The sequence below is a fragment of the Dendrobates tinctorius genome, unplaced genomic scaffold, assembly GCF_039654945.1.
Source record: "Dendrobates tinctorius isolate UK_male_01 unplaced genomic scaffold, ASM3965494v1 ptg000020l, whole genome shotgun sequence".
Lineage (NCBI taxonomy): Eukaryota > Metazoa > Chordata > Amphibia > Anura > Dendrobatidae > Dendrobates > Dendrobates tinctorius.
This window is the reverse complement of record NW_027361688.1, coordinates 24,884,636-24,911,782: the sequence shown is the minus strand read 5'-3', so window position 1 is coordinate 24,911,782 and position 27,147 is coordinate 24,884,636. Positions and strand designations below refer to the sequence as shown.

Genomic DNA, 27,147 nt, shown 5'->3' with positions numbered 1-27,147 from the left:
GGGGAAATAAGTATTTGGTCCCTTGCTAATTTTGTAAGTTTGCCAACTGACAAAGACATGAACAGTCTATAATTTTAAGGGTAGGTCAATTTTAACATTGAGAGATAGAATATCAAAATTACAATCCAGAAAATCACATTGTATAAATTATATACATTTATTTGCATTTTGCAGTGAGAAATAAGTATTTGATCCCCTACCAACCATTAAGCATTCTGGCTCCTTATTTTTAAGGGGGGTTTCCAAGATCTCCAAAAAAAGGTAATCAGTACGACATCTAATATAAGAAAATAAAAACAGTATTTTTTTCTCTTCTGGTAAATTTCCCATTAGTGATGAGTGAACCTGCTCGGATAAGGTGTTATTGGAGCATGCTCAGGTGCTAACTGAGAGTCTTCTGCGTGCTCGAAATATATGTTTGAGTCCCCGCGGCTGCATGTCTCGCAGCTGTTCGACAGCCGCAACACATGCAGGGATTGCCTAACAAGCAGGTAATCCCTGCATGTGTTGTAGCAGTCGAACTGTCATGAGACATGCATCACTGTTCCCCATCACTTACATATTAACTTGTTATGCAGTAATGAAGTGCCGACCATGCACATGTTGAGCGCTGCAGCCAAACACTGGTCTTCAGCAAGCCTCATAAGAGGGTGATTGGCTTCACAGCATCACTGCAGGACAAGTCATTAAAACCAACAGGACCACCAGAGCAGCTGGGTATTTTATTTTTATGTTTTTTAATTTCTGGCCAACCCCAAACTAAACCACTTAACTGTAATATACCATCCTTCTACATAATATGCCAGTGGTTACAATAAAAGGAAGAAGTTCAGCTTCTAAAAATATAGCTTTTTCCTGTTCTTCTATGCCTTTACATTCACAGGATCAGGATCTTTACTTCAGCGTGACTACCTGGGAACAGAAAAAAAAAACACATACATATAAGTTTGCAATCATTGTCGAGTAGTAGGCAATGATAGAGATTCTATATAGCAAGCACTAGTAGTAACCTCACTGATGGACACAGACAGAAGAGGCCCCTGTGCAAGAACAGGATATAGGACCTTTAGCGTCCGATAGCTCATCATAATGCACCATTCCCCCTGCTTTGGAGGTATAAATGGGCCCTTTTAGCTCTTGGGCTCCTGTGTGGCTGCACAGGCTGCACCAATGATATGTCCACCCCTGAGTAACCTATGCTGCTAGCTACCAGTCAACTGTATAAACCAATTTAAGAATGAGTTATGGGACAGCAGATAGACACCTTATCTTTGACAAGCATATCAGCACATAAACATAATCAAACCTAGAAAAAAAGTGATGAAAAATAGACTTGAAATATAGTCGCCATCACTGTTTTCCAGTCTGTATCATCTGACGGTGGGGAGGATGACGTTGCATCTCCCTGGAAAACTGGTATTTTAAATATGATAAAATGTATTTCATTATACTTTATTTGATGTGCTATCCTCCTGCTATCATCCTGGTACTCTTGGGTGACAGGGTTAACTGTAGGGCCAGCCCATATTAGGGAATGAGGATTGGGGATCTGTGAGTCAGTTCCTGTTTTTGTAGTCTGGAGGTTAAAGGGGTCCGGCGCCACAGAAATCATGGTGAAGGTGAAGCTGAACCTGAAGGTATCTGCAGCCACTTCACCACACACACCTAGGGACCATGGAAAAAAAAGGAGGAAAATCCAGCAACCGCTGAAAAAAATTTAATCTTGGCCAAGATTTAGAGCTGTTATGGGTCAAAATGCGTTGACGCTTAACGCCAATATATACCCCCTATTTTTATAATTTTCTCCCCCTTTTTTAATATTTACAGTAAATGTGATGTTTTAGATTTTTTCTGCAATTGCTGGATTTTCATCCATTCTTCCATGGCTCCACGGCTCAGTAAACCAGCATGAAGCTTCCGTGCACCATGCCCTCATCTAAAGCATTTCTTAATCTGGTGAGCTGATGATAGCTTTGTTCCTTTTCACACACTTAGAGACCCCAATTTCCTGTAGCGTGCCAGAGCGCAGAATATGAGTACTTCGCCCCACGGCTACCATCCCATGCCACGTTACAAGCATTTTCTAGATGGTCTTGTCTAAGGGCTTAATTTCCTGCTCATTTATTTCATTTTTGCCTGTTGGACAGTTAAGTGTAGGAGCTTAGCTAAGGAGGTATTAACCATAAAGATGATTGAACCTTCTGAAATTCGCAACATACATCAAATTTTTCCCCAGAAATTTAATTTGCAGAAAATAATCCTGATGTGAGTCCCAGGTAGAGCAGTTATTCTGAAAAGATATGTCTAACACTCCAAGGTCCAAGGTCTCCTAGGACAGTGGTCCCCAACCTTTTTTGCACCAGGGACCGGCTTGAACCAAGACCATTCTTCCATGGCCCGGCAGGGCGGGGATGGAGGTGTGACAGGGGCGGGGCTTTGGTCATAAGGGGGCGGGGCTATGGACGCGGTTGTAGTTTAGCAGTGCATATTTATCATTTAATTATAACATTTTTAATGTGACTCAACTCACCATAGGTTTTGAATGAGTGGGAGCACCTGGCTTGTTTCTCTGTTTCAGTGGGAGCACTGGGCTACTTCTACTGATGACCGTCACTGCTAATGATGATTGGAACCTACAAGGAAATGGAGCATTGAGCACTTAAGAACAATTGTACTGGAGTACTGTACATGCTGATTATTTTCTAATCATCAGAAAATGTATGTGTGGTCCCCCCCATCCAGCTCTGTGTGGCTCCCCCTGTTGTATGCATGGCTCCCCTGTCCCATCCTGTATACATGGCTCTGCTCCCACTCTCCCTCCCTTGTATATATGGCTCCGTTCCCACTCTCCCTCCCCTGTATATATGGCTCCGCTCCCACTCTCCCTCCCTTGTATATATGGCTCTGCTCCCACTCTCCCTCCCTTGTACATATGGCTCCGCTCCCACTCTCCCTCCCTTGTATATATGGCTCCGCTCCCACTCTCCCTCCCCTGTATATATGGCTCCGCTCCCACTCTCCCTCCCCTGTGTATATGGCTCCGCTCCCACTCTCCCTCCCCTGTATATATGGCTCTGCTCCCACTCTCCCTCCCCTGTATATATGGCTCCGCTCCCACCCTCCCTCCCTTGTATATATGGCTCCGCTCCCACCCTCCCTCCCTTGTATATATGGCTCCGCTCCCACTCTCCCTCCCTTGTATATATGGCTCCGCTCCCACTCTCCCTCCCCTGTGTATATGGCTCCGCTCCCACTCTCCCTCCCCTGTATATATGGCTCTGCTCCCACTCTCCCTCCCCTGTATATATGGCTCCGCTCCCACCCTCCCTCCCTTGTATATATGGCTCCGCTCCCACTCTCCCTCCCTTGTATATATGGCTCCGCTCCCACTCTCCCTCCCCTGTGTATATGGCTCCGCTCCCACTCTCCCTCCCCTGTATATATGGCTCCGCTCCCACTCTCCCTCCCCTGTATATATGGCTCCGCTCCCACCCTCCCTCCCCTGTATATATGGCTCCGCTCCCACTCTCCCTCCTTTGTATATATGGCTCCGCTCCCACTCTCCCTCCCCTGTATATATGGCTCCGCTCCCACTCTCCCTCCCCTGTATATATGGCTCCGCTCCCACTCTCCCTCCCCTGTATATATGGCTCCGCTCCCACTCTCCCTCCCCTGTATATATGGCTCCGCTCCCACTCTCCCTCCCCTGTATATATGGCTCTGCTCCCACTCTCCCTCCCCTGTATATATGGGTCCGCTCCCACTCTCCCTCCCCTGTATATATGGCTCTGCTCCCACTCTCCCTCCCCTGTATATATGGCTCCGCTCCCACTCTCCCTCCCCTGTATATATGGCTCCGCTCCCATTCTCCCTCCCTTGTATATATGGCTCCGCTCCCACTCTCCCTCCCCTGTATATATGGCTCCGCTCCCATTCTCCCTCCCCTGTGTATATGGCTCCGCTCCCATTCTCCCTCCCTTATGGCTCCGCTGGGCTCCCCCATCCTCCCCATCATACTTACCCTCACGTCGCTGAACTTCCTTCCCGTCGCTCCACGTCCCTGCATCTCGCGGCGCTTCAGCTTCTTCCTGTGCGGAGCGGTCACGTGCTACCGCTCATTAAGGTTCATGAATATGGACGCCACGCCTATGGGAGATGAGTGGCGTCCATATTCATGACCTTAAATGAGCGGTAGCACGTGAATGTTCAGCGCTGGATGAAGCCGCCGCGGGATGAAGCCGCCGCGGGATGCAGGGTGAGTATCAGCTGCTGCACCGCCCCCCCGGCTCCCCTTGTGTCCGCGGACCGGCAAGGGCACTGCAACGGCCCGGTGCTGGGCCGCGGACCGGCGGTTGGGGACCCCTGTCCTAGGAGAGTATATGTAATAACGTGCAGGAGAGGTATATGTCACCACGGAGCAGGCAGACCAACAGTAAAAGGGGAGGTTTATTTACAGAGGATAATACTGGTAAAACATACAGTTTAACAGAGAATATGATGCGATAAAATTATATCAGCAGCAGAGAGAGACATAAACAGGGTTCAAACAGTAGAAAAGTTATTCTCCTATGAGACAAACTTATCAGTCCTCAGGGGCCTTGTTTGGAGAGATCACTCTTGTCCAGCGTTGGCACCGAGGCACCAGCGGTGCTTGCTGTCCTCTGCCTCTGGGGTCCTTAATATAGTCCAGCTAGAGTATGAGGGGTTAACGGGGGAGCCAAAGGGGTATGTGTTGTGAGCTCATCTGTTCATTCATCTTTTGTGTCCAAGGATCTCCCTCTTCTGGTGAAGGAAGGTAGTGAGGATGATTTGGATGAAAGAAACCAAACACCTGATCAGGTGGATCATGACTGGGTAACGGGAACGACAGACTGGATATAAGGCAGCCGACGCCCTTCTGAGTCGCTGGTGATTTCTCTGCTGGATTCTTGGAGACCAGTCTGATTCCTGCTTCCCAAAGATAAGTTTTTGCTCTGCTATTGAACTTATTAGTTTTGGTTTTGTTTTCCTTGTTTTTTGAGTTCAGCCATCCCCGGCCGGGGGTGTGCTGGATTATTTTTCCTTGATCAGTGTTCTCTTTTGCTCTGCTTCCAGAATATTCTGAGTGCTGATATAGGGTTTGAAGTCTAGTGACTTCAGGGTCCTTTTTGCTTATCAGTTGTGTTGGTAGTATTTTTTGGCAGGGTTTTCTTGGATTGCAGACAGCAGCTTTTCTGTCCTGTCCTTTTTAGTTAGCTTGGGCCCCATCGTTTGCTCAACCTATCTTTCTATCTGTGTTAGTGTTTTCATCTTGCTTCACCGTCTTTATATGTTGGGGGCTGCCTATTGCTTTGGGGTCTGCTCTGGGGCAGTCAGTTTTTCTTTTTTCTCTCTTTAGGCTTGTGTAGATCTCCGGCTGTGACGAGGTGTCTAGGATCACCGTAGAAACACTCCACGGCTACTGCTAGTTGTGTGATAGGATCAGGGGTCTGCAATCCGCTAGTTTCCAACCTCTCTGATTTTCTGGACTGAGCTTGTGTTTTGTTTTTTCCTCCTCGGTGACTCAATCATAACAGGTATGTGGCTGACGAAATCCCCCTGTGCTCCAAGTCCTTCTGTCTGATACGACAGCGGTGTTCTCCCACCGAGGTCAGGGGCTCTGCCTTACACAGCCTCTCTTTGCAGGTCACTGTCCCGTCACTGAACGCCCCTTGATCACTGGGGAGCATCTCAGCACATAACCCGGTCTCTCTGTGGGGTAGCTTCGGGGCGAGGTACGCAGTCTCTCTGGGGGGCAAAGTCTCATCAAGGAGGGGAGTCAGCAGCCTTCCTGGCAGTGCAGTAACAGGCTTCTCGTACACAATGCCCACCACCTGTGTCTGCGGTCCCTCTGACTCCAGAGACGGCACCTGTCTCCTCTCTCTTCCTGCGTCAGCATCAGCGTCCTCTCTCCTCTGGTCTCTGCGCTGCTCTGCAGAAAGAGCATGCAGTTTTCCCGCTCCCAGTCCTGTCCCCTTCCTGTTCCTGGTTACGGTCCAGTCCCCTAAAGCGCACCCTGGGGAACCTAATGCCCTGCTTAGTGGTTCCGGGCACGGAGCTGGAAAGGCAACTCTCCTTCGGTGCTTCACCCCCTTACATTTACAACTCATTTTAATGGCTACTTTTAATGGCTTTAATGCAAAGACAGCCTCCTTAATTGGAAAGAGAGCAAGATCAAGAAATAGATGGTGTTGATCTGGCATTTAGAAGAAATAGTGAGAGGAGAAAGCAGAAGAGTAAAGTATGTAAAATGATTATTGACAGTCTTTCACTCGAACTTGCACATTTCAGGAAGTTTTACTCAAATTTGATTTTTGCATCAAATTAATTTGATCATCTCCAGTCATCAATCTTTTTTTCCTATTTATTTTTTTCTCTTTTTACAGGGAATGTTCTCTGTGTCTTTCAGGAGCTCAGAAATATCCATCTTCTATCCTTTATCTGAATGTAAGACAACTGGCTGCAGCAGGAGCCTCCCCCTTCTGCAGTAGAACAAAAAGATTAAGTCCCTCCTTAGCTAGTCCACCACTTAATTGGTCTGCATTACAACAGAAGAGATGAGCAAGAGACTTTCCTGATAATCAGGATGTAGAAAATGATGCAGGCTGAAAAACAGGGTAGGCAATAATGAACTCTTTGACTTATCCTACTGTATGGGCATACACAGGAACACGTCACTCGTATGGGTCCATTGTTAAAAACATACACTGTGCTGTATACTTTTTGCTGCATGCATGGAATTGTGCAGACTACAAAATTATTGCGCTCATTTTTTGTGCTATACCAGCTTCATAAAGCTGAAAAGTGTTGGTGTTGGCAGTTAAGATAATGGAACATTATGGACACATTTAGCAGACAGATAAGCTAAGCAGAGGCCATAAATAAAAAAGCCTAAAAAGCATGAATAAAATCTAGAATAAGCATGATAATATTTTGGACACTTTTCAAACACTTCTAGGAATAAGTTTCTGTAAGGTTTTAGGAAGGTTTTGCACCATGAAGTATTAGAATTCGTCAACCACAAGCTGTCTCATTATAATAGCTGTAAAAAAGAAGTTGGCTAACAACCAAAAATGTAAGCAAAAATATACCCAAAGACCTTTTAACCTCTTCCCGACCGCCCACAGTAGATAAACGTTGGCGCTTGCTGGGCTTTGTGCAGCGCCGACGTTTATCTACTGTCGGCGGTTTTGTGCCCCCTGGGACCCCCACATACCTTACAACACGGGGATCCCGGTGCACAATGCATGCTGGGACCCCCGACGTCATCGAGACCTGATTGGTTCAGGTCCTGATGACGTCAGCGTCACAGCAGCCAATGGGAGCGATCGCTGGGAAAGCTGCTTGTTTCCCGGCGATCTCACTCATTGTAACGCGGCTTCTCCCTCTGATCTAACACTGACAGCTGATCAGAGGTGAAGCAGCGTTAATGTGTGACTAGATCGCTGCCTGGCACAGCTGATCGCTGCCTGGCACAGCTGTGCCAGGCAGCGATCTTGTCACACAGTAACGCTGCTTCACCTCTGATCATCTGTCATTGTGAGATCAGAGGAGAAGTGGCGTTACTATGAGTCAGATCGCAGGGCAGCGATCTTGTGACAAAAATAAAAAAAAAGTAAAAAAAAAAAAAAAAAGCAGGGGCTAGGGCTAGGGCTAGGGTTAGGGTTAGGGCTAGGGCTAGGGTTAGGGTTAGGGCTAGGGCTAGGGTTAGGTTTATGGGTGTGTTGGTGTTAGGTTTGTGGTTAGGGTTATGGCTAGGGCTGAGATTAGGGTTAGGGGTGTGTTGGGGTTAGGGTTGGAATTAGACTTGGGGGTTTCCACTGTTTAGGTACATCAGGGGCTCTGTAAATGCAATATGACGCCTGCAGACCATTCCATCAAAGTCTTCATTTCAGAACGTCACTACTTCCCTTCCGAGCCCCACCGTGTGCCCAAACAGTAGTTTTCTCCCACATATGGGGTACCAACGTACTCAGGACTCAGGACAAATTGGACAACAACTCTTAGGGTCCAATTTCTCCTGTTACCCTTGTGAAAATAAAAATTGGGGGCTAAAAGATCATTTTTGTGGAAAAAAAATGATTTTTTTATTTTCATGCCTCTACATTATAAACTTTACTGAAACACTTGGGGGTTCAAAGTGCTCACCACACATCTAGATAAGTTCCTTGGGGGGTCTAGTTTCCAAAATGGTGTCACTTGTGGGGGGTTTCCACTGTTTAGGTACATCAGGGGCTCTGCAAACGCAACATGACACCCGCAGACCATTCCATCAAAGTCTGCATTTCAGAACGTCACTACTTCCCTTCCGAGCCCCACCGTGTGCCCAAACAGTAGTTTTCTCCCACATATGGGGTACCAACGTACTCAGGACAAATTGGACAACAACTTTTGGGGTCCAATTTCTCCTGTTACTCTTAGGAAAATAAAAATTGGGGGCTAAAAGATCATTTTTGTGGAAAAAAAATGATTTTTTTTATTTTCACTGCTCTACATTATAAACTTTAGTGAAACACTTGGGGGTTCAAAGTGCTCACCACACATCTAGATAAGTCCCTTGGGGGGTCTAATTTCCAAAATGGGGTCACTTGTGGGGGGTTTCCACTGTTTAGGTACATCAGGGGCTCTCCAAATGCGACATGGCATCCGATCTCAATTCCAGCCAATTCTGCATTGAAAAAGTCAAACGGCACTCCTTCCGTTCTGAGCTCTGCCGTGTGCTCAAACAGTGGTTTAGCCCCACATACGGGGTATTGGCGTATTCGGGAGAAATTGCACAAAAAATTTTGTGGTTCATTTTCTCTTTTTACACTTGTGAAAATAAAAAAAAATGGTTTTGAAGCAAAATGTTTGTGAAAAAAAGTTAAATGTTTATTTTTTCCTTCCATATTCCATTCATTCATGTGAAGCACCTGAAGGGTTAATAAACTTCTTGAATGTGGTTTTGAGTACATTGAGAGGCGCAGTTTTTAGAATGGTGTCAATTTTGGGTATTTTCTGTCATATTGACCCCCCAAACTCACTTCAAATGTGAGGTGGTCCCTAAAAAAAATGGTGTTGCAAATTTTGTTGTAAAAATGAGAAATCGCTGGTCAACTTTTAACCCTTATAACTTCCTAAAAAAAAAAATTATGTTTCCAAAATTGTGCAGATGTAAAGTAGACATGTGGGAAATGTTATTTATTAACTATTTTGTGCGATATCACTCTCTGATTTAAGGGCATAAAAATTAAAAGTTTGAAAATTGCAAAATTTTCAAAATTTTTGCCAAATTTTGATTTTTTTAACAAATAAGTGCACATCATATCTAAAAAATTTTACCACCATCATGAAGTACAATATGTCATGAGAAAACAATGTCAGAATCAGTAGGATCCGTTGAAGCGTTCTAGAGTTATGACCTCATAAAGTGACACTGGTCAGAATTGAAAAAATTGGCCCGGTCACGAAGGCAAAAACAGGCTCGGGTGCGAAGGGGTTAATTCCATTTCTTGACCATTCTATACTCAACTGTGCTTGTCAAAAATTCATTTCAGGATATTTTGTATATTGATCTGGTCTGATGGAATTTACGACCAAGCATTGAAATGACTGTGAGGGGGAGGCATCCCTCATATGGCACGGTTCTGGTCTGTCACAAAGTCGGAGAAAATATTGTGGGACCAACTGACTGGGTTTTGCATTTTAATAAAGGGTAATATATTTGGGCATTGCTTCCATTAGGTTGTTTTATTAAAATGAAAAAGAAAAGGCCTTAATGAGGGGCATGCTGGAGTCAGACGCTCCTGATTCATGAAGCGGTACACTCTTCATAAATAAGGATCATCTGATGTGCAGTGTACACCACCGTGTGCTATGCCAGAAATCTCACTCCAGTTAAGTACTGGAGTGAGATTTCTGGTGTACAGAACACCACAGCTCATCATGAATTAGACTCAACACATCCCCCACTCGTTTCGGTGGAGCTGGGAGAAACTAAAGACGTTGCAAGTTGCAAAATTTAGGCGTGATTTGCACTTAAATTGTGCAACTTTTCTAAGCTTTTACACTAGAATTCTACCATGAAAGTGTTGATGAACTAGGCCCATGTTTTTTGAATCCATAAATAGCAAGGCACTTACCTTTTATCACATCTTAGCTTTATTAACTTTTTGGGGGGTCATTTTTTGGTTCCGGGGCTTTTCCATCATTTACATCTTGTCTTGGACCATTCGTTTGTTTCCGTTTCAGACTATTCAATAATTGCCGACTGACTGAAATGATAAAAGAACTTTGGTTGATGCAAGAGTCTTATTGGAATTGTTAGAGATAATGTAACCATCACTTCCGCAATTTCATAGTATTATGACTCAGACGTTCGGTTTATCTTTCATTATCTATTTTGATTTACTTTCTTATACCAAATCTACAGTTAACTGCACAGTTCTTTTTTTCAGGGTTCACATTTAATTTCTTACATTTCAGATTGGAGAACGGTTACAAATAGTGTCTGTCTGGAAGACTCATCCGTAAGCTTGCGAGCAGGGCCCTCACTCCTCTTGGTATCTGTTTTGATCTATGTGTTTATTGTAATGCTGTAATGTCTATTGTCTGTACAAATCCCCTCTGAAATGTAAAGTGCTGCGGAATATGTTGGCGCTATAGAAATAAAATTATTATTATTATTATTATCCTGCATTACACAAGCATAACATTGATTTGAACATGGACTGTGCAGTGCTTAACTTTCCCTGTGGTGGCGCTGCAGGGAAGCTGAACACTTACTGACAGATTGCCTGATAGATTACAGCTGATCACAAGAAGTCCCAGAATAGAGGTACGTGATAAATGGCTCATTGTCAATGACTCCAATGACTCAAATTTCCAACCAACATGTTATAACTAGTGATGAGCGAGCATACTGGGATAAGGTGTCATCCAAGCATGCTTGGGTGCTAACCCAGTGTCTTCGGCGTGCTCAAATAATATGTTAGAGTCACCATGGTTGCATGTCTCCCGGTTGTTCGACAGCCACAACACATGCAGGGTTTGCCTAACAGCCACGAGACATGCAACTGTGAGGACTAGAACATAGTAGTCAAGCACACCAAAGACACTCATTTAGCACCAGAGCATGCTCGTGTACCATCTTATCCCAGCACACTCGCTTATTGTAACGTATAGTAAAAGGTTAATTAAAAAGTAGTTTCGATTTTCATAGCTTGGAAGCCTATTTTACTTACAAGAGGTGATTTTAGATGTTGTCTTCATGTTTTTTTTGCCCATTTTTTTAATAATATTCCAAAACCAAAATGCAACTGCAAAAAAAGTCAATAAATACGTAATTGTTATAACTATTATAAATTGTCACATTATAAACATCACTCGTGCATTTTTTTCTTTTATTCTCCCTTCTGTATGTATGTTCCTTGCCTGAAGTAGAATATCTACCAGCCGCTGATTTCTTCTGTTCATGGTGCCTCTCCGGTTGTCTTCTGTTGGTTGTAACTAGCCGGAGCACTTCAGTTTTGGCTGGGTAGACCGGATGTCACTCAAAGAAAGTCCATAAGAGCAAGAATGAGGCTTTCATAGAGCTTGAGACAGTTAGCTATGGCTTCCGGGTAGTCAGAACTACAGTCACAAAATGGTGGAACGAGACCACAGCTGCGTCGGGAAGAGCAAAAGATGGCGGCTGGTAAGATTATTACTAGGATCAGGGAACAGACATTAGTGATACCACGCCTATGATAAAATAAAAAGAATAAACATTGAAAATGTCTGAAAAATGTTAAAGCCCAATTAAAGAATTGAACATATAGTTTAAAAAAAATGCTGGAGTAGTGCTTTAAATAAATGTACATTAAAATATAAGTTATGTTCACAAATTTTCTTGAATCTAATAACATTGTATGGATACATCTTTGTCATCTATCATATGGATGGAACCACAATAGTTAGTATATAGCCCAAACGCTGAGGTGCTCACTTCCATGCCATCTAGCTCTACAATGTGGCTTCTCCTTTGTGCAGAAAATTTTAACTTTTGAACCAATAGTTGTCAATCAAACAAAAAGAAGTTGGATATGTAGATTAAGTTACTGTTAATAGGTAGAGAGACCCCTTCTCTCTTTGGTATATGACCTCCAGTCAGCGTCGGACTAGAGCACCTTGGGCCCACCAGAGAAAATCATTCTTGGGGCCCACTATGTAGCTACATAGAAATAAATACAAGACCACCAATTGTGCGGTAAAACACCCTAATATCCAGGTATAATATAAGGTAGTACGTGTCTTAATTATGTAGCAGGGGTTGGGGTAGAATCATAGAATCATAGAGGGGTAGCCCCCTCATAGAATACAATGTAGCCCCCCTCATAAACTATAATGCAGCCCCCTCTCATAGAATATAATGCAGCACCCCACAAAATATAATGCAACACGCTCATAAGGTATAACGCAGTCCCCACCATAGAATATAATGTAGCACCCTCATTGGGTATAATGCAGCTCTGCTCATATAGTATAATGCAGCCCCACCACAGAACATAATGCAGCCCCCCTCATATAGTATGATGTAGCCCCCGGAGAGAATAATGCAGCCCCACCACAGAATATAATGCAGTCCCCCATAGAGTATACTGTAGCCCCCTCATATAGTATGATGTAGCCCCCCAGAATATAATGTAGTCCCCTGAGAATAATGCAGTCCCCCCACAGAATATAATGTAGCCCCCTCATAAAGTAGAATGCAGCACCTCTCCACCCCCATCTTTGTCCTCAACACCACCTCCATCATTGCCTTCTCCCCCACCACCCCTATCATTCTCACCACTCCAACACTGCCCATTCCACCACCTCAATCATTGCCTCCCCCCACCACCATTGTCCATTTCATCACCTCCATCATTGCCTCTCCCACCACCATCATTGCCCATCACCTCCATCATTGCCTCTCCCATCGCCATCATTGCCCATCACCTCCATCATTGCCTCCCCCACCATCATTGCCTATCACCTGCACCATTGCCTCCCACCATCATTGCCTATCACCTCCATCATTGCCTCCACCACCATCATTGCCCATCACCTCCATCATTGCCTCCCCCACCATCATTGTCTATCACCGCCATCATTGCCTCGCCACACCATCATTGTCCATCACCTCCATCATTGCCTCTCTCCACCAATATCATTGTCCTTCCCCACCACCCCTCTCTCACACACACAAAGCACCGCATCACTCTCTCACACTCACACACAAACCACCGCACCACATACACACACGCAGACACACAGCACAGCTCACCTCCCCGCAACCGCAGCACATCCTGGCAGCCTCTTCCTCGCTGGCAGCTTTCTGTCTGAGACAGCTCGCTGGATGATGCTATCATCCAGCTGGGCTGTCTCAGACAGAAAGTACCGGGCAGGAAGCACGACACTGGGATGTGCTGTGCTGTGTGCCTGCGTGTGTGCATGTGGTGTGGTGCTTTGTGTGTGTGTGGTGCGGTGGTGAGGCTTTACATGTGGGCAGTGTTAGCTGCAGCTATCGCTGCCTGCTATTAAAGAGAAATGGTATTCACGCCTCTCAACAGCCATAGGGGCATGGGGACGTGTGAATATTCATTTCACTTTAGCAGCAGGCAGCGTTAGCCGCAGACTACCGCTAACACTGCCCGCATGTGAAGCCCCACCACCGCTACGCTGGCACAGGGCGGGCCCCCTTGACTCAGGGGCCCCATAGCCACTGGCTGGGGGCCCCTGGAGCAGTGGGGGTCCTTGGAGCAGAGGGGGCCCTAGGCAGCTGCTGGCCAGTATGCCAGCAGGTGTCAGTGCCTGGGCCCACCGGAGAATCCTCTGGTTCTCCAGTGGGCCAGTCCGAGCCTACCTCCAGTATTTTACTAAAGAACCCTCATCTATGCCACTCTTTGTTTTTCATCATCCCTGAATGCTGCTGCTTATGTAATGTTCACTAAACAATTTGTATTAACACACTAATCCGAAAATTTTTTAGATCCCAATATACATTAATGTATAAATCCAACGATTTCTGGAGGATTGGCTAATAGAGATGAGTAAATTGAATCAAAGCAAATCGTAATTGTGTAGAATTTTTTGGAATTCACTGAACCCAGTGAATTCAAATAATTTGCTATTTGATTACTGATAATCACCAAAAAGCCCTCAATCATTCTACACAAAGTACAATATTGAGTCAGGCAGAGAAGACTCACATGATCTAGGCGCAGAATATCACAAGGTATAGCACAACCAATCAGGAGGAACTTGTTTAGCCTATATAAAAGCTGAAGCAGGAAATGCAGAAGACAATTTAAGGGGGATTCTGGATAGTGAGAGAACGTCACAGTTCAGCAACAGATATAGGAAGAGTAAACCATAAAACAATAAACACAAACTACATATAGTGTGTGTGACAGCACAACGGTGAAGAATGGTTACCATCCGTTTACTCATAACCATTGAGATCACTTTTATTTTACTAAAGTTGTGTTTGAATTAAAGAACTTGAAAGGAGTTTTAAGCCTAGGAGTCCTAGGAGACCTCGGAGTTTTATACATATCTCTTGAGGGCAACTGGAGTACTGGTGATTCATGAAGAATTGATTTTCCATTAATCCAACTTTTGAGAAATATCTAGTGAAGCTGGTGAATCTAATTTTCATATGATTCGCTAATCTCTTCCTGCTGACCTCCTGATGTGTATGAGGACTCCTGAATTTTACCTGTTGGGGAGAGAATTATCAGGCAGTTGGAATTTAAACCCTAATCCTTTTGTTTTCAGACAAAATAAGCTGGTGCTAGAGATGTCTCACAGTGGCTTTATACTCTCTCCTCATCGAAAAGACATCAACACTCGACTTCGAACTCACGTTTGTGAGGGAGAGATTGCTGGAGGCCAAACTGATGTTTTTTCTCATGTGTATGGCCAGACTAAGAAAAATGTGATGGCTGCTGAGGTAAAGATTTGCATTCTTTAAATTTGAACCTCAAAAAATTTTTTCTATTTTTTCTATTTTTTTTCTATAAAACAATTATAAATTTAATAGCTTCTTATTGCTTTGGAAGTTTGTAATGAGTCTCATGTTGGCAATAAACCTCACTGAACCCAAGTAAACCCATGCTGGAAAAAGTATGAGTCATTGGACTTGGTATCCAATAAACTTTATACCAGGCTACTTGCACTCCCGTAGGTGTAGAATCCAAAGCTTCTTATTATCCAAAAAAGGTTTTTATTATTTCTCAAGAAAAAGCACATACAACGGGTTTCAACAGTATAAAATGTCTTCCTCAGGTATATTGTGAAAAGATCTTATACTAAGAAGCCTGGGATCCTACACCTACAGGAGCGCAAATAGCCTGGTATAAAGTTTATTCAATAACATTCCTATGGTTACTTGATCTGAGTGACATACTAGCTACCAAGGATTTGCAGCATACCGACCACAGAAGAAATCCACCTTTGAACACCTAATGGTGCTAAGTGACCTATATGCAAGCTATCAAGATTTATAAAAGGTGAGTGCCACCTATATTCACCTAAGATCTAATTATGGGCGGCACGGTGGCTCAGTGGTTAGCGCTGTAGCCTTGCAGCGCTGGAGTCCTGGGTTCGAATCCCACCAAGGACAACATCTGCAAGGAGTTTGTATGTTCTCCCCGTGTTTGCGTGGGTTTCCTCCGGGCACTCCGGTTTCCTCCCACACTCCAAAGACATACTGATAGGGAATTTAGATTGTGAGCCTTCAGGGACAGCGATGCTAATGTGTGCAAAACTGTAAAGTGCTGCGGAATTTGTTAGCGCTATATAAAAATAAAGATTATTATTATTATTATACATTTACATTTAGATCGGTGCGCTTTCTTCCTTTCCTTCCCTTTTACCAAAAACTTCATTGGACTTGGTGTCCTTAGTTACCCTCTGGCCCCGATTCATTGTTGTCAAGGGCAATACCACTGCCTGAACAAACCTTTTTGAAATTAGGTAGTCCTTTTGTAAAATAAAAGTAACTTACAGTCTGATTCACCTACCGCACCATTACATCGATGTTGACGATGAGTCTCCAGCTTGACATTGTTAAACCACTTGAGACTTGGAGCTAATCAGCATCCGCTATTGAGCTACACTCTCTTTTCTTCTGCTTGTCTGAGCTTTGTCTAAAGGAAGTGAGAGCGGACAACTCCTTTAAATATCAAGTGCCCTGTTGGCCATTTTTTGGCATATCTTATAAGTTCAATAAACTATAATTGATAACCAATGGCTGAATAGTTTTTATATCAGTGGGCTGAAAAAGTTTTCAAAAAGGGGGAAAAACAATCTGGAAATTACGGTATATCAAATGACAGTTCACACATGGGTAAAATCAATTTTGACAATGTACGTTTTTTTCGAGTTGTAGATAGGAACATGGACATGTAGTCTACAGACTGGAGTAGGAAAGATAAGTACTTCCAACATGATATGTCATACTGATAGAAGACATAACAGTTTGATGGTGTCCATAACCTTTAAAGTTGTACAAGCCCAATGATTAGGGTAGAATCGGCAGAATTATGTTGAATTTCCTTATTACCTATTATCTCTATTTAACCAATAGTTTTGGTTGACTCAAATTGGCCAACTTTTTGGTAAAGTATTCCCTACCAGTGGTAAACGTTCACCCGTTTGAGTCAACAAAAACTCTCAGGTAAATAAAGAATAGGTAGAAAAGCCTTGTAGATTTTATGGGAATGGAAAAACCTGATATTGTTTTTTGTCCAAAAAAGGCATATGGCATAATTGGTATGCATGCAAAGAAATGCTTGATGAGTACTTTTAGATCACCCAGCACACACCGCATCACAAAAAAACTCAACTCCAATGTGGCTGAATTGGATTTCAATCATGGTGCTCTATGGTATAAAAATAACATATCAATCAAATATGAAAAAGAATTAATCTGTATCAGTCACCATCTGCCAATACAAGTTCTTTTTATGTCACAAAACAGCAGATCCATGGGAGGAGTGATGCTCCGATCTGGCCGTTTCGCTAGATACACATACTTTCCCAAAGAACTATGATGGGTCCATGAGAAAGCGCAAGAGCATGCGAAACAGCAGTAGGCTAGATCGGAGAAACACTCCTCCCATGATCCAGCTGTTTTTTGACTGGCGTGGAGAACTGTTTCTTCATATTTTAAAGAAAAGCATGCAATGCAATGTGTAATTGGGTCTAAAAGAATAGATTTGTGAATATTCTCATAATAAGGCCAGGGTCACACTTGCGAGTGCAATGCAAGAAACTCGTGCAAGTCTCTCGCCGGGTATTGAGGCGAGAGACTCGCATGACTTTCTCGCGTTGCACTCGCAAGTGTGACCCCGGCCTAATAGTAGCGATCTCCAGATTTTCTTCTTACATCTGGTGCATGTAGAACTGGTTTCGCCATACCTATTGAAAACCTATGCTGTGGCATGATATAACCTCAGGGAGATTTCCAAATAAGAGGGAGGTGTATTTATCTAAGTTTTCAACATTCTAATTCCTCACAGAGATTAATTTCCTCTAATAAAGCCTGGAGGTATTATTTGTAAGGAAATCATAATGTATTCTTGTGCAGGTATCTTCACCAGTTCTACAGCAAATGCTAGAAATCTACCTAGAGATTTCTGCCACTCAGCCTTAGACCAAGTTCCCACGAGGTATATTTGGTGAAGTTTTGATGTTGGAGGTTTTCTTCAGCATTTCTGCACAATTAGATAAAGTAGGTTACTTGTGTTTTTGATTGCGTTTTTTTGGATGCATATTTACCCCGTTTTTTTAATTTGCGTTTTTGTATGTCCTTTTGGTGTGTCTTGTTTTTGGAAAAAAAAATACTTGTTTTGGCAACTTGCCATTACTTAGCTTTGGTAAAACGTTATTGGTAAAGTCATGTGCGCATTAATGTGCATATGCATTTTTTTCCCTGTGAATTTTCCTTATCTCATTCAAGTCTGTGGGGAAATTCCACAAATAAAAGAGAAATAGACATGTTGAAGATTTCAAAATTACTCCACAGGTCAGTTTCCATAGTACAAAAAAACACTGTGGGCATGAGATATATTCAAATCTCACCCACTTTGCTGGAGCTATAAAACACTCTGTTTTTTGCACATTGAAAATATTGCAGCATCAAAAATGCACTAAATACTCATCATGGGAACTTGACCTTAAAAGGAAACTTTTGTTCTACCACATTCTAAGACATGTGAAGACTTAAAATGTCTTGAGGGTACAATCTGTTTGGAATGTCCAGCATTTTCATTAGCAACCCATAAATCTTTCCTTGACTGATGTGGATGGGGTCTCCTGAATCATCCAGTCTTTTCCAAAAAACTTTTATCATATGTCAATGAGAATTTTGGAAATAAACCTATTGCACATGCACCAGTCCTGATTAGGCTTGTTTCACACTTCAGTTTTTTCTCATTAGTTAAAATCCGCCAAAATGGTGGAAAGCGGATCCGTTGTTAACTGAAGTGAACAGATGTCATTGGTCTGGTTTTTTGATGGATCCATTGGCTGAAGAATTTTAAAGGAACCGCAGTCCGGGGATGAGAGAGAGAGAGAGAGAGAGAGTTTTTTTTCCACCGCTAGGAAGGATTTCAGGATTAAATTCCCGGCTGACTACCTTTCTCCGGGCATGCGCACTGTAAAATGCAGATCCTACAGCAAAAAAAAGTTGCAGGGTCCGTCCAGGCATGCCGGCAGATGCAAAAATTTTGGCGGATCCGCAAAAAAACGGATCCAACGGATGGCCAAAAACAGATCCAACAGATGGCCATCTGTCAAGATCCGCCGGTACTGCAACTCAATTGGGGAAAAAAACTGGCGGATTTTGACTGATGGTCAAAAATGGAAGTATGAAAGAGGCCTTATGGGAAGGTTGTGGATGATGCAGGAAGTGTGACCAGTGTCAATGAAGGAAAAAGTAGGCGGGTTTCAAGACCATTTGTTTTTAGCTCTCATTTACGTAACTGACATTTTAAATTTCACTCATCACATGGCTCATACATCGTTTGGTCTTTTCTGGGGTAACATAAGGATGAGAAACCTGGACAATAGAGAAACAAAACAGAAGAAAAATCGACGCATTCAAAATGTGGTGCTGGAGAAGGATGTTATCAATACCATAGATGGTAAGAAGAACAAACAAATGAATCTCGGGGCAAATCAAGCCAGACATGTTACTCGAAGTGAGGATCATCAAGCTTCAACTTGCTTACTTTGGACACATCAGACGAAGAGAGCAATCACTGGAGAAGGACATCATGGTCTGAAGTATGGAAAGAGCAATGCCTAGAGGCCGACCAGCAACTTGATGTCTTGATATCAAAACAAAGGCATAGAAGACCCTTGAGGACCTAACTGGGCTTGCACATCATCGATCTTCCTACATATTGTTCATCCATCAAGTCGCCATGGCTCGAGATAGAACAGAAGGCCATTAAATAATAATAGAGACAAGTATAGATTTAGAAGGTTTTTTAACATGAATTAGAGTGTAGTGTGGCGATTTTAGGTGGTGAAACCCAAAGACAAGTTTCCTTTAATTTATAGTAGATAATACATTTTTTGTTGCTGCAGTAGACATTGTGCCCTGGTATGTGGAGGTCAGGTTCAAGCATATCAAATGTAGTCATAATTACCATAAAATAGGTGTGACTCTTTCTCATAATTAATGTATGCCTTGAGGCTTTGTTTTCATGCCACATGTACAAAATTCAAAGAAAACACTCTGAAAAATATCTTCCTTCCTTTAGCTAGATTTTAAGAAATGTTACTGCCTTTAAATGGAACAAACGCTATTAACCTTCAGATATGGGGTCAATCTGCAGGTTAATAGCATTACTAACCTGCTCGGCGCCTGCTCTTAGCAGAATGCTGCTGGAAGAAAATACATTTTATTCCCCTGCAGCATTCCAATTTCAGTCATGGGGGTGACGCCGGCGCAGGTGCAGTCACTGATCTGAGAATACAGAGTGACGGCTGTAACGGCACCCCCAGCCCTGACTTACAGCTGACCCCAATGCCGAGCAAGAGTCAGTCAGTGCTGGGGGCGCTGTTACAGCAGCCGCTCTGTATTCTCAGGGCAGTGACGTAATGTCACCACCGTAACTGAAACTGGAACACTGCAGGGAAATAAAATTCTTTTTCTCCCAGCAGCGTTTGGCTAAGTGTGATCATCGGGCAGGTTAGTAACGCTATTAACCTACAGGTTAACCAAATATCTGCAGGTTAATAGCGTTTTTTCTGGTGACAGGTTCCCTTTAATGGGTTCTCCAGGAATAGAAAAGTATAAATAAATTCAATAATAGCTAAATATAAAAAAAATCATTATATATATATATAAATAACTTTTATTAGCAAATAACATTCACTTTGACTAGGTAAATAATCACTGTAAAATTAAAATGACCTCCGTCTTGTTACAATGACATGACCCATCCTAGAGTCATAATAGAACAGGTGTCTGTGAGCATGTGCAGTAGGAAGGTCTGCATCTTTGTCCTAGAAATAACCTATATCACATTATTACAAGCTTTCTGAAGGTAACAGCAGCCGCTCAGCATTCACAAAGAGAGGGTGGACAGCAATGTGTGCATCCTCTTCTTATCTTACCACTTCTACTATCTCCAGTATTAGATCAGATAGGCAGAGTGTACAGCAGTGTGAGCAGCCTCTTCTTACCACAACACCATTTATATGTCCAGTATTAGATCAGATAGACAGGGTGAACAGCAGTGAGAGCAGCCTCTTCTTACATCAGCACCCCTGGTATCTCCAGTATTAGATCAGATAGACAGGGTGGACAGCAGTGTGAGGAGTCTCTTCTTACCTCAGTACTCCTGTTATCATATGGACATAGTGAACAGCAGTGTGAGGAGTCTCTTCTTACCTCAGCACCACTGGTATATGCAGTATTATATCAGATAGATATTGTGGACAGCAGTGTTGGCACCTGTTCTTGCCTCAGCACCACTGGTATCAGTGATTGGCAAATGTGATTGGCTTTGTTTTCAGCTTTGTGGGCTCGCCCGCATACCAAACAAGTACAAAAGCTGGAAAAAAAGATTTTCCAGCTTCATAAAATTACAAAATCTATTCAGTTACATCTTTTAAAATTTAAGTGCTTGGATTCATAATGTGATCAAGAGCAATGTATTTCAAACGGACTCCGGTGTTCTTTCTCAAAGCTAACACCAACCGTGCATACATTCTCACTGTGAGTTATCACCATTAACTTTGAGAAACAAGGCTGGAGAGCGTTTGTAGCTCGTTGCTCTTGATTGCATCGCTATTGATGACACTATGGATCCAAGCACTTAAATTTTGAAAGATGTAACTGAACACATTTTGGAATTGTATGAAGCTGGAAAATTTTCTTTTCTCTGGATTGCTTACGTGAGGTCACACCGAGAGCCGTAGAGGTGAGCTGGTTACCACTCTATCAAAAAAGTAGAAAAACTACCTCCTATTTACATGCACAAGTCTGGTCCATAAATCGAACCAAAGAAGTGCATGCTGAAATTTTTTCCACGTAGATTGTTAGTCCATGTGGAAAATTGAGATTTCATTTGTCTGTGTATTCATGACTCTATCACATTCACATTGTGTTCAATGGTCACGTCGAGGTTTGCGTCTGAACCCCATGCAAAACAGGATTTGGGAGTATGCGTCGATGGGGCCATTGACCATAATGATGCCGACAGAGTCAATGTGTGCTCTGTCGGACATCATTTTCAGGCGTATGCATCTACTTGAGTAGCGTCTGAGTGCCCACCTCCAGTAGGCATATATGGCTGAAAATAATGCACGACAGCACATAAGTTGACTCTGTTGGCATCATTATGGTCAATGGCCTCACCAGCACATATACCCGAATCCCATTTTGCTCGGGTTTCTGACGCAAGCTCCAATGGGACCACTGAACATGGGCAAGAACGCAATCGGAAAGGAAAATTTGAATAGGTTTGACAACATGATAAATGGGAAAATGTGAAATAAATAGTTACATTTCTTTTGGATTATCATCTGTCTACATGACATCCTTATATAGCAATTATTTGGCTTTGACAGAGTGAGAGTTTGGATGCTCAAGTGGTAAGAAATATCCAGACTTCTATTTCTGCCAAGGACAAACTGTTTGCAATAATTTTCAGATGCAGTGTTCAGGTGCCAATAGGTCCATCCATCGATACAAACAATTATTCTTTACCAGTAGTTTGAGTTATGCAACCATTATGCAATTTCTTATGTAACCAAAAAATCTATATAAAAAAATGTCTTTGTCATAATAAATGAGTCTCTTTGTAAAACTACCTGGTGTGTGCGTCTTTATTTATCTACTGATCGCAGACCTGGGTATACAGTGGCTTGTGAAAGTATTCACCCTGTTTGGCTTTATAGTCTATGCTGGTGAAGTGAAGTGAGAAAAATATAGGCATAAATCAAATTTATGAGATCAAATAACTAAAAATTGGCATGTGCATAAGTATTCACGCCTTCTGCTATGAAGTCCCTAAACATTTTTGGTGCAAGCATTTACCTTCATAAGCCACATGATTAGTGACAGGACGTCCACCTGTGTACAATTTAAGTGTCACATGGTCTGTCAGTATACATACACATCTATTCTAAAAGGCCCACACCATACAGCAAATGAAGACCAAGGAGCTCTCCAAACAAGTCAGGGTCAAAGTTGTTGAGAAGTACAAGTTAGGGTTGGGTTTTAACCCCTTTACCCCCGAAGGTGCTTTATTGACCAGGTCAATTTTTACCATTCTGGAAAAAAATGGAAATTTGTCAAACATTTTGAAAATTTTGCAATTCTCCAGCTTTGAATTTTCATGCCCTGAAATCACAGAGTTAAGGCTAGTTTCACACTAGCGTTCTTGGGTGCAGAGCAGGGCCGCCGCTAAGCCCCACCCCGCCCCCTCCGGTCAGCTCCTCCTCTGATCGCACGACGCTACATGCGATCAGCGTTCCCTATATTATCGTTGGGTACGCTGATCATGCGCTGGTATGATTTGCTGGTGCTGTGCCCTTTTGGCGCTGCACCCAGAGCACAAAAATGTAACACAGCGCGTTTTTGTGAGGTGGGCGCAGCGCCAGCAAAATCATACCAGCGCACGGTCAGCATACCCAACGCTAAATATAGGGTACGCTGATCACATGCAGCATCATGCAATCAGAGGAGGAACTGACCGGAGGGGGCGTGGCCGGGGCGGGGCTTAGCCGCGGCCCTGCGCTGCGCCCGAGAACGCTAGTGTAAAACTAGCCTTAGTCACACAAAATAGTTAATAAATAACATTTCCCACATGTCTACTTTACATCAGCACAATTTTGGAACATACATTTTTTTTATTAGGAAGTTATAAGGGTTAAAAGTTGACCAGCGATTTCTCATTTTTACAACAAAACCATTTTTTTAGGGACCACCTCACATTTGAAGTCATTTTGAGGGGTCTATATGATAGAAGATACCCAAAAGTGACACCGTTCTAAAAACTGCACCCCTCAAGGTGCTCAAAACCACACTCAAGAAATTGATTAACCCTTCAGGTGCTTCACAGGAATTTTTGAAACATGGTGGTGGCTGCATCATGCTGTGAGGATGTTTTTGATAGGATGGACAGTAGATCTGGTGCAGCTCGAGAGGAAGATGGATGATGTAAAATACAGGAATATTCTTCAGAAAAACCTGTTTCAGTCTTTAAGTGATTTGAGACTGGGACAGAGGTTCACATTCCAACAAGACAATAACCCAAAGCATTCTGCTAAAGCAACACTCAAGTGATTTAAGGAGAAACATGTACCATATTTTTCGGACCATAAGACGCACTTTTTTCCCCCAAAATTTTTGGGGAAAGTGGGGGGTGCGTCTTATGGTCGAGATTTCGGGACGAGATCTGAAGCCGCGCATGCGCCGTCCCTGGACCGGCGGCCATCTTCCCGGCGTCCATGTTCCCGGAGGCCACTCAACATGGCGGCGACCAGAAAGGGATGTGCGGGGGGCCTCCGGGCTTGGAGGAAATGCCGGCGGAGCCGCCGCCCCTGCACCGGAGCACAGCCCGCCGCCACCACCGCCCCGCAGAGGCCCACCTGCCCCAGCACAGCTGCCCCAGCCTCAGGACAGCTGCCCCAGCACAGCTGCCCCAGCCTCAGGACAGCTGCCCCAGCCCCACACAGCTGCCCCAGCCTCAGGACAGCTGCCCCAGCACAGCTGCCCCACACAGCTGCCCCAGCCTCAGGACAGCTGCCCCAGCACAGCTGCCCCTGCCCCAGCACAGCTGCCCCAGCCTCAGGACAGCTGCCTCAGCACAGCTGCCCCTGCCCCAGCGCAGCTGCCCCAGCACAACCAACCTGCCCCAGCACAGAGCCGCCACCGCACGAGGCTGGACCACTGAATGACCCCTGTGACTACTCCTCCACCTGTGCCGGATCCCTTCCCAGGTAAGCTGAATTCGGACTGTAAGATGGACCCCCATTTGACACATTATTATTTTTTTCCCTATTTTCCTTCTGAAAATTGGGGTGCGTCCTATGGTCCGGTGCGTCTTATAGTCCGAAAAATACGGTAAATGTTCTGGAGTTGCATAGTCAAAGCCCAGACCTTAAACCAATTGAGAATCTATGTTCAGACTTGTAGATTGCTGTTCACAAGAGGAAATCATCTAACGTGAAGGAGCTGGAGCAGTTTTGCCTTGAGAAATTGGCAAAAATCCCAATGGGAATATGTGGAAAGGTCACTTATGCAAAGAAAATTTCAGCTGTAATTGCTGCAAAAGGAAGCCCTACAAAGTATTGACTTTAGGGGGATGAATAGTTATGCACACTGAAGTTTTCAGTTATTTTGTCCTATTTGTTGTCTGCTTCACAATAAAAAGAAAACCAAATGTTCACAGTTGTAGGCATGTTCTTTATATGAACTGATGCAAGCTCTAAAAAAACAGCAAAACTCCAGATTGTGAGGCAGCAAAAATCGTAAAATTTCAAGGGGGCGAATGCTTTTACAAGTCATTGGTCCACCTGATGGTGATTAAATAATCTCAAGTACATAAATATCAGAACTAGTAAAATGGAAAATAGTACTTTGAACGTCAATATCTAACTGCCCAATGCTACCAGTGCAGGATAAGAAGAGTCAGTCGCTGTTATGAAGACGTACCAATCAGAGGGAGCAGGAGCATGGGGCAAGGGACAGGAATGTTCTTTCTAATTTTCCCTGTTGTGCTCCATGCAATGGCTCCTGCACTTAACAAGGACAGTACCCAAGTGTGGACCTATACCTTATAGAGTAAATACCCTTATATCCCTCTGACGCATTTCATCCTCAATAGCGAGGAACCTGTTAATAGATTGCACACTTTTACTAGGAACTCCAGGTGTGAGTGCCTGTTCAAAGCAGTTAAAACTGGTTTGAATCACTGACTGGTAACCAACTTACGATTTTACTTAAAAAAAATGCTTTGTCCCAATTAATTTGCACAGCACTGTATCTCTGCCCGACGTTCCAATTTCTGTGTGTGCCTCTACCATTACTCCCCAGCAACATGCCTCCCCAGCAACATGCCCACTGTCTTGGGGTCATACTTGATTCAGAACTTTCATTCGCCCCCCCACATCCGATCACTGGTTCGCTCTTGTTATCTGCACCTCAAAACCATTTCTAGAATTTGACCCTTTCTAACAATCAGCTCTGCAAAAACTCTTACTGTTTCTCTTATTCATTCTAGTCTGGACTATTGTAACTCTCTACTAATCATTCTCCCTCTTACCAAACTCTCCCCTCTCCAATCTAGCTTGAATGCTGCAGCCAGAATCATATTCCTCACCAACCTTTACACCGATGCCTTTACCTTGTGCCAGTCATTGCACTGGTTACCCATCCACTCAAGAATTCAATATAAACATATCACTTTCACCCACAAAGCACTCCATGGCTCAGTACCACCCTGCGTCTCCACCCTCATCTCAGTCTACCACCCTACCCGTGCCCTCCACTCTCATCTCCAAGACTTCTCATGTGCTACACCAATTTTTTGGAATGCATTACCCAGGATAATTTGATTAATCCCCAATACCCACAGTTTTAAGCGTGCCCTAAAAACACATTTCTTCAGACTCAACACATTAATCTAACTATCCCTGTGTGGCTCATTAAAATTCTTACCATAACCAGGTTCCCCGTATCATGTTCTCACATGCTTTATTCATTGAATAGCCCTCTGTGTCTGTACTTTTACATATTCTGGCTGATAACCGGTTCATGCAGCATTACATGAACATCTGATTTCTTACACTATGGCTGGTCAGAACAATGAAAGCCATTGTTACCATCTACTGTACCTTCCATGTCTCCCCTATTTCCTCATAGATTGTAATCTTGCGAGCAGGGCCCACATTCCTCTTGGTAGCTGTTGATTTATGTGATTACTGTTATGTCTATTGTCTGTACATGTCCCCTCTATAATGTAAAGTGCTGCGGAATATGATGGCGCTATAGAAATAAAATTATTATGATTATTTGCTTGGTATGAACGAGACAGTCGGGCTAAACATTTCTTTAAAGAGATTGTATGCAGCACTTCTGACATTATAGGTCTGTTCATTACAGTATAAGATGTATGTAAAAAATAAACACATAAAACGAAATGTAAAAAAATGGCAAATTCCAACACCAAGGTATTTTGCGTGTTTACTGAAGTAAATATTTATGCCCCATGTTCACAAAAGCTGTCAAACAGTGCAAAAAATATAGAAGGAAACAGGTTAAAACTGCAAAAAAATGCTTGAAAAGTCTTACAACTTCCAAAAACGATCCCCTAATTCTTAAACTGAGAAAGGTGTGGCAGAATGAATTCTTGATAGCTACAACATTAATAAACTTACAAGTTCTATCCTAATGCAAAATCCAAAACACAAGAAAAGTAAAACTCATAAAAAACAGTAATGGTAAAGTTAATGTTACCTGCGTATTTATGGCTGACGTCTGTCTTGTGCTTACAGCTCTCAGAGTCTTCTGGAAATCAAAGGTTACAGCTTTCCTAAATGTAAGGACTTCACAGGAAATGGGCGTTTACAAAGGGGAGTAAATAGGGAAAGGCAGAAACC

General features: G+C 43.3%; 1 long non-coding RNA gene across 1 annotated transcript; it reads right to left on the bottom strand.

Annotated features, from left to right (window-relative positions):
- Positions 1-138: 138 nt before the first annotated feature.
- LOC141083563 (uncharacterized) lies at positions 139-27,147 on the bottom strand. The gene is made up of 4 exons (XR_012230745.1): positions 27,005-27,147; positions 11,241-11,315; positions 10,140-10,271; positions 139-912 (listed from the first exon to the last, which is right to left on the bottom strand). It is a non-coding gene; the product is annotated as an uncharacterized lncRNA (long non-coding RNA).